Source organism: Arvicanthis niloticus, chromosome 16 (genome assembly GCF_011762505.2).
Source record: "Arvicanthis niloticus isolate mArvNil1 chromosome 16, mArvNil1.pat.X, whole genome shotgun sequence".
NCBI classification, from domain to species: Eukaryota; Metazoa; Chordata; class Mammalia; order Rodentia; family Muridae; genus Arvicanthis; species Arvicanthis niloticus.
The window spans coordinates 31,808,191-31,820,235 of NC_047673.1; the positions used below are offsets into that span (position 1 = coordinate 31,808,191).

A 12,045-nucleotide genomic window follows, 5' to 3' on the forward strand; every position below is an offset into this window, starting at 1 on the left:
TACCAGGACGCATTTGTGAACCCAAAGACCACCAAGGGACAGTGTCCGATGTAATAGCATTAGAGTCCCTTTATTACAAGCTCCGGCTTGGGCTCTCCTCCAACCTAACCCTGACATAGCAGGGCAGGAAGGGAAGATGGAGCAGCCTCGAACCCTCGTCAGGACAAGGTTTTATAGAACATGGAAGTAAATGAGGTGGTGGTGAGGGGGTCTATCCTGGCAAGTACCTGAATGTCTATTGTAAGCTGACAGGTGGATGCTCTGAAGCAAGACCTTATACAGCCACAAGCTGTCTGAAAGTACATTGAACAGGTTCAGCTCAAAGGAAAGAAAACACCAGGAGTTCCCCAAGTTCAACACATAAAAGAAAACCAAGAGGTGATAAAACTGGAGTCCAAGAATAAATAAAGTCAAATCTTCCTATGGAAACCAATTATTTTCAAGAAAGGGAGAAAGGTATTAGGTTCTTGGACCTAGGGTTTAATTTCCACAAACGTACCAGCAGATCCAGGCAACACCTTTACCAAAGCTTAGTCAGGGTAATTACACATCCACCTATGAGTCAGCAGATTTCAGACAGACTAAAGTCGGTTTAATAGCGCCTATTGATCACGCTCTAAATACCCGGCACTGTAGTGGCATAACCCCAAAAGACATACACTATCCCTCAGATCCTGACTGGCAACTAGGGGACATAGGGAAAGAGATAACTTAATAAAATCACCCTGGTTACACAGGGGCTAAGAGCTGTATGACCCAGCTTTACCTGACCAGTCAGTTTCCTGTTACATGTGACTGTTCCAGGTGTCCTGGTTCCCATAACTTTTTTGGTTTTTGTTTTTTTGTTTTTTTGAGACAGGGTTTCTCTGTGTAGCCCTGGCTGTCCTAGAACTCACTCTGTAGACCAGGCTGGCTCCAACTCAGAAATCCACCTGCCTCTGCCTCTCAAGTGCTGGGATTAAAGGCGTGCGCCACCACTGCCCGGCTCACATAACATTTTTACCAACTCTATAACAAAATATGTCTCTCCAAGGTTTTATAGCTGATGTCGAAGAGAGCAAAACCTAGCTAACAACTGAAATAATTTGTTTCATTATTGCTAATTCATAAAGAACAAGAAGAGAAGCAATATTTGCCACTCAAGAGTGGCTAAGAAGCTGCATCACTCAAGACTTAAAAAAAAAAAAACAACAACAACAACAACAAAAGAGTTGTGTTAAACCTGGAGGAGGTGGCATACTTGTAAACCCAGAAATTGGAAAGCTGAGGAAGAAGATTAAACAGTGGAAGCTCATGGGAAGTTTGAGGTTGGCCTGAACCACTCAAGACCCTGCCCCAAAACAAAGGCTATATGAAAAATGATTTTCTCTCAATTAGAAATCTACAATGTTAAACCGGGTGTGGTGGCACAAACCTTTAATCCCAGCACTTGAGAGGCAGGGGCCGGTGGGTCTCTGAGTTCACGGCCAGCCTGGACTAGAGAGTGAATTCCAAAAAACAAACAAATGAAACCAAAACTAAACATAGCAACAACAAACCCTTCTCCCACACCTGAAAAGAAAAACTATAATGTTAGGAGATTTAAAACATAATGAAGCTTGTTCTTGCTTGCTTGCTTTCTTTTTTTGTTTTTGGGTTTGGTTTTTTGAGACAGGGTTTCTCTGTATAGCCTTCACTCTCCTAGAACTCTCTTTGTACTCTCTCTATAGACCAGGCTGGCCTCGAATTCACAGAGATCCACCTGGCTCTGCCTCTGAGTGACGGAATTAAAGGCATGCACCGCCATGTCTAGCTCATAATGCATTTTTAACAATCACTTCTTTAATATAAAATAGCCTAATACTTTTTAAAATATTAATAAGGTTCTTCCCTGCCTCCATTCCCTTCTCATTGGCTGAATCTTTATATTCACTTAAAAATACTGAATTTTAAAACTTACTAAACCCTACCCCACAATTATAGTATGGCATTCATCAGGCAACACCAAAAAGCAACAGAAATATTTCTTAAACATGAAATGAAAAGTTAAAAAAAAAGTTTTAAATCAAGTTCAATAATGAGAGACCCTAATGAGCTACAGAATGTTCCATAGGAATGAAGAAAACGACACACAAATCTTAAGTGTAACATGAGGGAAAGCATTCTCAGACTGCAAAGTCATCTGCATTCCTCTGTAAGTTGTAAATACCTACCTCTCTAAAAGAGAGAGAGAGGAAAAAAAAGCCCAAATCTCTATTCAAGAGAAACGGTCAACTTGTGACTGTCTGCGCACATGGAGACAATAAATTATCACAGGTGGAATTAATTCTGTAAAAGCATTTGCACACGGGTGTGCCAGATGTTCCGAGAGTGACTCCTCGTAACTATATAGGAACTTTAATAGGAATCTCTGTGTCTTCCAGTTCTCCTGATGCATTTTTTTCCAAAACTCCCGGACAGGCTGAGCTGCCTTCATTCTTTGCCTGGTGAATAATACTGAATGAAGGGTGGGAGGGCCAGAGAAGTAAATGAAGAAAGTGGAGGAAAATGAAAAATGCCAAGAAAATAAACATCTGACTTAAAAGGGTTCTAGCATCTGGAACTGGGGAAAGCACCCGCAAATTCCCATGCCAAGTAGAAGACTTATTATCCCAGGCTGCATCATTGGACACAGAGTATAAATGCACCCAGCACCGTAAGGTTTCAACTCTATTGTCAAAACGCTTACAAAAGGTAATGTGGAACACTACTGAGAGAAGGAAGGGAAGCCCCAGTGCCCGGTAAATGTCTAACGAGGAAAACTGTACTAGTGACTAAGGAAAAAAAAAAAATTCTTTTTAAAGAACTATGTGTGCCGCAGGTGGTGGCATGTGGCTTTAATCCCAGCAGTGGCGAGGCAAAATCAGGAGGTTCTCAGTGAGGTCAAGGCCAAACTTGGTCTCCATAGCAAGTTCCAGGCCAGTCAAGTTGACACAGTGATACCCTTGTCTCCAAAAAACAAATAAAGGAAAAGAAATAAAGAACTACTTTCAGGGGTCAGGACCTTGGGATTGAACCCAGGATCTCAAGCCTACTAGGCAACTGCTCTACCACTGAGCCATAAATACAGCCTCACCTTTATCTTTTTACTTCAAGGCAGGGGCTCACTCGATTGCATAGTCTGGCCTTGAATTTATAATCCTAGAGTCTCAGGCTCCTGACTAACTGGGTGACTAAGTCCAGCAAGGATTCTTTAGATACCAAATTTCTTACAAACCTCTTGGTCAAGACAACAGACATAGTTTCCAACATAGTGGAGACTATAATAAATTACATGTTAACAATTTATGAGAACGAGAGTATTTCTAGCAACATAAATACTAACACCCTCTGAGAACTGAAGCCAAATCCCTTCTGAATCTCTGTCCCTCTACTGCGCAATGTTCTGGCCGCAGGGTGAGTTCCAAATAGGGCTTGAAACCGATCAAAACTAAATACAACATTTTTAACAGCAGGGATTTTTCTTCGTACCTCTTTCTCTAGAATACAGCATGGAAGAATAATTACAACTGCATGTATAAGTGGCGCGGTTCTACGTGTGGACTCTAGACTGAGCATCTAATGAAAGTAAGTTCATTTTTCATAGTCAAGAGATCCCGAAAGGCTCAGCCCTTTCTAACCCATTTTTTTCCCCCCAAGACTCCAGTCCTTGGGACTCAACAGCAAGCTGGGCCTTCTGCAATCCTGAGTTCAAATCTATAGGATTAAGTTAGAGGTAGGGAAACAAATTTCAACTATGAAACATGCCTAAGAATAAGATGATGTCAATGTAGGAGTCTACTATATAATAAAAGGTAAGACATCTATAGTACAAGTTTAGCTAGGATTCTAGTAAATACAATACAATCAGCTTGACGGGGGGGGGGGGGTGTCGGTCTATGTTTGAATGACATCTCTTAGATTGCTTAGGTCTATACTGGCTATTATTTTTATTCCACAAAGCTAGCTGAGTTATGTTTTAAATAGATACAAGGTATCCATGTAATGTCATTAATCATTAACAATCATCAAAAAAATTTACAAGGAACTGGACAATGGCTCAAGAATTAAGAGCACTAGCCGTTCTTCCAAAGGACCAGGGTTTGATTCCCAGCACCCATATGGTAACTTATAACCATCTGTAACTCTAGTCTCTGGGGATCTGACATCATCCTTTGGCCTCTGTGCAAATTCAGGCAAACATTCACATTCACAGCATAAAAATAATTAGAATCTCAGGGTTTTTTTTTATTGTACTAGATGAACAAAATGAAAATTAACCCCTTGTGTGACAGCAAATACTGTTTAACATCTTCCATAAACTGCTTATCTGAAATAAAGTGGAGCAAATGTTGATTTTTCTTCCAAATTGGTGTACGTGCAAATAACACCCAAGTTAAATATTACCAAGTTAGCGATGTGCAAAAGGCATAGAAGATAATAAGCTAACTCCCAGCAGTCCAGACTCAGCAATCACTGGCAGACATTTTTAAGCTACACGGTTATTTACAAAAGAATGTGTCTTTACCCTTAGTCAGTCCTCCTCCTTCTTGCTATTTGAAGTATAGATACTCCCCAGGTGAGGAAAAAAATGCCTTTCTCAAGGCCAATACAGTACATAAAATTTCCTTACATGCTTTCACTATAGATCAGGGTAACTGTGATCAATCTGCTCTTAGACTAATACATTGAGCAAAAGTTCGGCATCAAGCTTAAAACACAATTTCTTTTCAAGGTAAAAATCTGTATTAAAAGCACACTAAAGTGTACAGTGGCCTAGAAATCTTTTCCAAAGCAGCTCACTGGGGCTCACCAGCCTGCCCTGACTCTCAGCCCTTCTCCCCAGAAAGAACTCAGAGATGTCCCTACAGACTCCTTCCTCCTTTCCAGTTAGTCTACACACACACACACACACACACACACACACACTGGCACATTTAAGCAAGCAATGGTATCTTAAGAGAAACTTAAAATGACTAAGATTAAATTTAGTTTCAAAACCTCAAAACAAAATCATTTTTCTTTCTTTCTGTTTTTAAAGATTTATTTACTTAATGTAATCACCATTGCTCTCGTCTCACACACACACACACACACACACACACCAGAAGAGGGCATCAGAGCCCATTGCAGATGGTTGTGAGCTACTATGTGGTTGCTGGGAATTGAACTCAGGACCTCTGGAAGAGCAGTCAGTGTTCTTAACCACTGAGCCATCTCTCCAGCCCCAAAATTGTTTCTAAATTAATCCCAGGTAAACTGACTGGCCTTAATAAACAAAAAAGTCTGTTGTGTTAAAGAGTCATATGTATATTTATACTTCTGGAGTAATGAGGCTATTAAGTAAAGCACCTTTAGACTCAATCAGGAGCAAATTAGCTCACTGTATAGGAAAAAAATGTTGCTGTATTTTTCTACAAAGTAAAGATAAAACCCTAAATATACCATTCCAAAATGCACATTTTTTTTTCTTTATCTTTGTGTCATCACGGGGAAGATGCCCACGAGAAAAGGAGGTTGATTTCAAGTAACACTGAAGTCATTTCAAAACCTGTAACTGCCATCAAGACAATCTTTTTATGAAACTTGACTTAGAAACAAACCAATTTGAAGAAGAATGTCACATTCAATACCTAATTATACTAAACCATCCTAAGCAAAGGATAGAGCCCTCACCAAAAGTCTGCATGCTGTCAAAGCATAATATGAATATAAGCACAATAATGAATATTTAAAAAAAAATCTGGGCCAGGGGGTGGTAGCACACACCTTTGATCCCAACACTCTGGAGGCAGAGTCTTAAGGATCTGTGAGGTAGAGTCCAGACTGGTCTACACAGTAAGGGCTACACAGACAAACCTTGTCTCAAAAACTGGAAAAAAAATGGCAAAGATTTCAAACGGATTATAAGAGACATGGACGTCATAATTCCCAGAGCCATAAATCCCAAAGACTTTCAATGCCAGGAATTTCATATTTTTTTTTCTCAGATTTTGCTTTGATTGTATAACACCTAAGTTTCTTGGTTAAGTACAAGATTTCAACTACATTAATAAATTCACTTGGACAAGAGATAAGAAAGTCCAAAGAATACACATTTGCTGGCCATCTGAGACTCTAACCATTTGAGCTGTTAAAGAGAAATCTTTGAAGATACGTTCTCTGAATAGTCCATGATGGTCCATCATATGTAGAATCTGTAGACTTTGACAATTTATTTTTTGAGATAGAGACTCATTTAACCCCACCTAGGAATACTTTATTTTGTAGGCAACATTGGTCTTGATCTTACTGCATCTACCTCCCCAGTGCTACAGCTGCAGGCAATCATCATGATGACCTGGCTGTGGTCATGTTCTGACCAAACACACATGATCCGTGGCTACACAGCTATGGGATAATGAGGAGAATTCTGTCTCTTTCCAATTGCTATTACAGATACTTGATTTTGGATCATACACATAATGTCACCTCTTTGGATACCATAAAAATGCCAGGTAAGGGGCTAGAGAGAAGACTCAGTGGTTAACAGTGGTTCTTTTGGGGGGGGGGGGTTGTTGTTGTTGTTGTTGTTTTTTTTTTTCGAGACAGGGTTTCTCTGTGTAGCCCTGGCTGTCCTGGCACTCACTCTGTAGACCAGGCTGGCCTTGAACTCAGAAATCCACCTGCCTCTGCCTCCCAAGTGCTGGGATTAAAGGCGAGCGCCACCACCGCCCGGCAACAGTGGTTCTTAAAGAGGACATTGGCTAAGCTCCCAATAACAACATGCTGGCTCACAACCATCTGTAACTCCAATTCCAGGGGATGTGACACCCTGCTCTGACCTCCATGAACATCAGACACGCATGTGGCACACATATATACATTCAAGCTAAACATTCATACACAAAGAATAAATTCCAAACAATTTGTTGCCAGTTAAAAACTTTCTTCAAAGACATCTCTGAGTTTTGAATTGTTGACTCTATTTGTAGCACAGAACACATTACAATACTCATCAATGAATTCAAAAGCTCACAGACTACACAGCCGTACTGATAAGATAGTCAAGGAGTTAAAAAGGCTTTCCCCAGAATAATAGGAAGCACACACAGATCTATGTTGACTGTTACCACTGAAAAGATACAAAAGTGGGATCATCTGATAGGTTCACAGCACTGAAAAACACCTAGATTGTCTTGATCATTTTGTCAGCTTTAGGGTAGGACAAAGCAAGACATGATCAGCTTACCGAAACATTCTATGGATGTGTTCAACTCAAGGTTTTAGAGTAATTGCAGGGCTTCCAGGACAGAAAGGCATATAAAAAATGTCCTAAAGATTAAGTAGATGCTTTCAAGATTCTTCAGATTCCAAAGAACTAGAAAGATTCTCACTCAATATGTATGTTCAGTCTCTCTAAATGTTCTGATCTGATTGAGTGCAGATGCTTACAAAGGGCCCAAAAAGGACACGAGTTCCCCAGGAAGCTGGAGTTACAGGCAGTTGTGAGCTTCCTGGTGTGGGTGCTGGAAACTAAACCCAGATCTTCTGGAAGAAGCAGACTGTGCCATTTCCCTAGCCCTAAGAACTTCCTAATGACATAAACCACTCTTGACAATTTGTCATTAACACGTGCAAAAGAAAAAAAATTACACAACTGCAGCTACTGCAGAACACAGACGTTGTAGTCATGGGTGTAAAAGGGACCTAACTCAGAATTCCAGAAGTGACAGCCACATGTGGTTCTTAAAACTATGATTCAGAACTACTAAAAATCCATTTTGGGAAAAAACCAACATGTTTGAGAACACTGAAGTATATACTTCTAGAAGTCAACATATCTAGAAATGTGTTTATAAGGCAAATACAGATCAAGGAAAATATTTTCAATATGAACAGATATATGCCAACGGCCCGAAAGAGGCTTTTATAAGTAGAAAAATGCCAATATCCCAAGAGGAAAATGTGATGCTACACTGAAAACTATCCCTACATAGGAGCGCATGCCTTTAGTCCCAGCACTTGGGAGCCAGAGGCAAGCAGATCTCTAAGTTCAAGGCCAGTCCAGTTAAAAGGACAAATTGGAAAACAGAGAAACCCTGTCTCAAAATGAAAAGAAACTGGAAACATAGGTGGAGTACTTGATAACTTTTGCAATCAAAGAAATGGAAACTTAAATACCAAGATTGCACTGTTCACCTATAAAGCTGCCAATACTTCCTTTTAAGGGTGGAGTAATTACCTGTGTTTAAAAAAAAACAAAAAAAAACCCACACACACAAGAGCCCAATTCTGCTCTGCTTAGTTTGACTAAATAGTCTTGGAAACCAAAGTTCAACATTTTTAAAAGAAACTGTTGCATCACTAATTGTGATTTCCAAGGACTTTATCCTAAGGAAACCTACCTTCCAGACAAAATTTAAAAGAGATAAACGTTGAACAGCATATATAATTATAGTAACTGCAAAAGAAAAGTGCAGCTTGTAAAACAAAGTTAAGGAAATCACCACACCTATAGAATATAATGTGTAACACTAAATTAAGATTTTGAAGGCTTTATACAATGGGAGAATTTTCATATTTTACAAAGAAAAAAAAATAGATGGTGGGATTGACTCTTACTTTTCTGAATGTACCAAACTGTATACATCAGCTCTTCATTCCCGGAGTTCTCAGGGTTACTAAGCGGCATACTTCTTAAAACCATAATTCTTGTAACTCAAGTTTAGTTTCCAAAAATTCTACATGAAATTTATCCAAAATTTCACAATCCTGGTTAAACACTACAAACATTATTCTTGAATTCCTAACGGTTAATTAAAAGGTACAGACCTCTACCAAACACATTTTTTTTTCCACATAAATCTAGCTTTAAAAGGAACAGGTAAGGGTTTGGGGCCGCCATCGATGATAGTCCTGGTATTTGGTATATACAAAACTCTTGGCTCCATCCTTTGCCCAAGGAGCGGATGGGGGGGGGGGTGTCCTGTGGGAGAGGGGGTACAGGTGAAGATCGACAAAACTTACATTTTTAAAAGTACTTTAAACTAAATTCTATGTCTATTTTTTTTAACAGGGTAGGAGTAGGTTTTTTTTCTTGCATAATTCTTCTTATATGGATAAGGTTCTTGAGAAATGAATCTGTAAACAAACAGTTTAAACACACCCACACAACAGAGTACTGATTGCCCCAAAGGAATTGCTGGAGAGACCCGGAGATGAAGTATTTAAACTGATAACATATTTGTAAAACATTCCTTATGGAGGTCATATGTTCAGGGGAGCACGCCCCACCTCTCTTTTGTCCCCCTAGAGGTCGTCTCCGGATCCCTGGAATCCCCCACCCCCACCGCGCTGTGATTTGATACCATGATTGAACTCCAATCACCTGGCAAAACATGAAAGCTCTCTTTCCTCCTGTTTTGCCTAAGACTCTGGTTTTAAACAAACAAAATACACTGGATTTCCTTTTGTAGAACACAATTTAAAAGTAGCATTTTGCAAAGTGGGTGCCAGTATGCAAGCTATGTTTAAAACAATTTTTCACCTTTACAGGTGAAAAGTGAACAGATAACCCTAGTTGAGGGGGGCAAAGACTTCGCGCAAATTCCAGCTAAGTCCACTATTGGGTAATCAATAAGGCGACCCTAAACGTGGACTTTCCTATAGCGTTTGTAAGAGCACACAGGCTGAAGAGAGTAAAACCCGCATGAGGACCTGGGGAACTGCAGTAATTCCCTTTCTCCCATATTTTCTGCCCTGCCTGATCAAGCTGGGAATGGGCCCCGGCAAATCGCCCAGCCGGAAGCCTGAGGCTGCCAGGTCCAGAGCTAGGGTCCAGCGCTTGGTGGGCGGTTTTCTACCGAGGTTGCAAACTTGACACTTCTCCCTTATCTACAGTAAACCCACCGCCTCGGTCACTTTCAAGGTGACAGCCACTGCAGTCAGCTGTCCTGCAGGAGCCCCGCGGGCCCCACGTGAGCTCAGCCTTCCCACTCCTCCAACTTTGAAACCCCTAGGACACCCGCTCCCTCCCCGGAAAGCCAGTCGGGTCACCGTGAGTGCGTTGCAGTCGCCTCGCCCAAGCTCCTCGTTCTCCGGAGGTCCCCACCGCGGCCGGGATGGGCGGGGGAATGGGATCCACTCTGCACTTGCCCGCAGAGCCGGGGAGCCCGGGGAGTCCGCGCTCCCGGGAGCCACGGCGATCCGCACCCTCGGCGGGTCCCGCCTGGGAGGCGTCTGTACCTGGGGCTCGCAGCTCGACCCCAACCCGCACCAGCACACTGGCGGCCAGGCGGGAGCCGGGAACCCGGAGCCCGGGCGTCCCAGCCTCCCCGCCCCGGGCCGCCAGGGGGAGGAGCGAAGGCGGAGAATCCGGGGCTGGGTGGCCTCGCCCCTCGCCCGCGGCTGCTCCTAGAGCCGGGACAAAAGCTAGGTGGGGACCGAAGGGGCAGCGCCCTCAAGAACTAACCCGAGAGACTTGCCGGGGTTCCTTGAGGCACGATGACTCCCGCGGGGCTCCACTGTGATCGCCCGCCCGGTCCGACTCCCTGGCTAAACGTCAACAAGCCACAAGCCCCAGGCGTACGTCCTGGACCGCGCTGCACCTGTTGGCACGTGTGTCGCGAAGCCACCGCTGCTGACTGCGCACCTGGCTGGCTGCCCCGCGGGACCACAAGCCATTCACGTCCCGGTGGGAAAGCTAAGCTCTGCGGAGCCCAACTCTGGAGTCCCAGGACCGTCGGACAGGCTACCTAGAGGGAAGATTGGCTCCTCCTGGGTCCGCAGCCTGAGTTCCCTGTCCCACGAAGGGCAGAATGCTTTGGGGTTGGAAGGTGGGAAAGTTGCAGAATTATCAGCGCAAGGGTTTTGTAAGGAAGCGGCACTGATTGCTCTCGAGGAGTCCCGCCTGCGCTCTATATTGTCTTCAGACTTCCGAGCAGATTATTAGCGAGCACCTATTAAAGATTAAAGAAACCAGCACTCCAACTGTTAGAAGTTCAGATAGGGGAGGGGGTAGGAGGGTAGAAGAGCGGGTAGTGGGATAAGCTAGGAAGAGAAGCTATGCCTGATCACTTTAAAGCCAAAGTCCTTGTTCTTAAATCAAACTAAGGAAATTTCAGCCTCAACTAAGCATATTTTAATAGGTTTTCCTAAAGATTGATAGTCTGCCTGTGACAGATAAAAACATTCCCTGACATGTCAGACAACCAGAGCTCAAGTTTAATGTATGCATGTTTGTATACATCTATAAAACTACGTGGCCTGGGATTGCTAAAAAAGCATTTTCAGTACATTTCTTGGGGCGCGGGGAGGGGCTGGGGATGAGGAGGCAGAAGCATTTCAGGCTTCCTATACTGTGAATGCTGGATGAACTAATAGCTTTGCTGTTTATAGCTTTAAGTGCTTTCACGTGGACAATGATCCATTCTTTGCTCACCAGTAGACCCTGCTGTAAATAGGTTAGATTATTATCTCTATTATTCAAGTGAGGAAACCGAAGCTCAGAAAAGCCAAGTGACTTGCACATGGTAACACGGTGAGGGATTTGCAGGCAGGCACAAACCCAGCAGAGCAGGCCCAACTCCCTTTGAGTTTTCCCTCCATATTCCAGTAGATAACGCCTCTTGCTTATCTTTGAAATACCTGCTGTAATATGATGTGTCTGACCTTAGGAAAAATCATGTAACTGATTTTAAAGCGATACAGCATTAAAAACCATTGGCTAATTCTCCCTTGTGCAAAGGTGCCCAACAAAACAAAAAACAAACAAACAAACAAACAAACAAAAAAAGCAAAACAACAAAACCAAAAAACAAAACCACCACGGATGTTTTTTTCTGGCTAGTCATGAGGTAATTATGCTAATTAGCAACATGCCTCCTCCCTAAGGAGAATCCTCCTTGCCTTAAACATATTATTTAAGCTTTTATAAGCCACGTGTGCCCCAGATGATTTGGCCCAATCTAATCTACACATACCGGAATTCCCACTACCACTTCATTCTATTGTGTGACTTAGTTCTATGAATATGGAATCGGTTTTACTTTTTATTTCTGTAAGATA

At 42.4% G+C, this 12,045-nt stretch overlaps 1 protein-coding gene across 3 annotated transcripts in view; it reads right to left on the reverse strand.

Moving 5' to 3' along the window:
* Positions 1–10,572, reverse strand: part of Mtus1 (microtubule associated scaffold protein 1) — a 141,994-nt gene extending 131,422 nt beyond the window's left edge. The window contains exon 1 of one of the 3 annotated variants that reach the window (XM_076914049.1): positions 10,451–10,572. The gene's annotated coding sequence lies outside the window, so the exon portion shown is untranslated. Of the gene's footprint in view, positions 1–10,035; positions 10,329–10,450 lie in introns of those variants that run through there. The other 2 variants (XM_034520024.2, XM_034520023.2) reach the window with 2 other exon arrangements.
* Between the last annotated feature and the right edge of the window lie 1,473 nt (positions 10,573–12,045).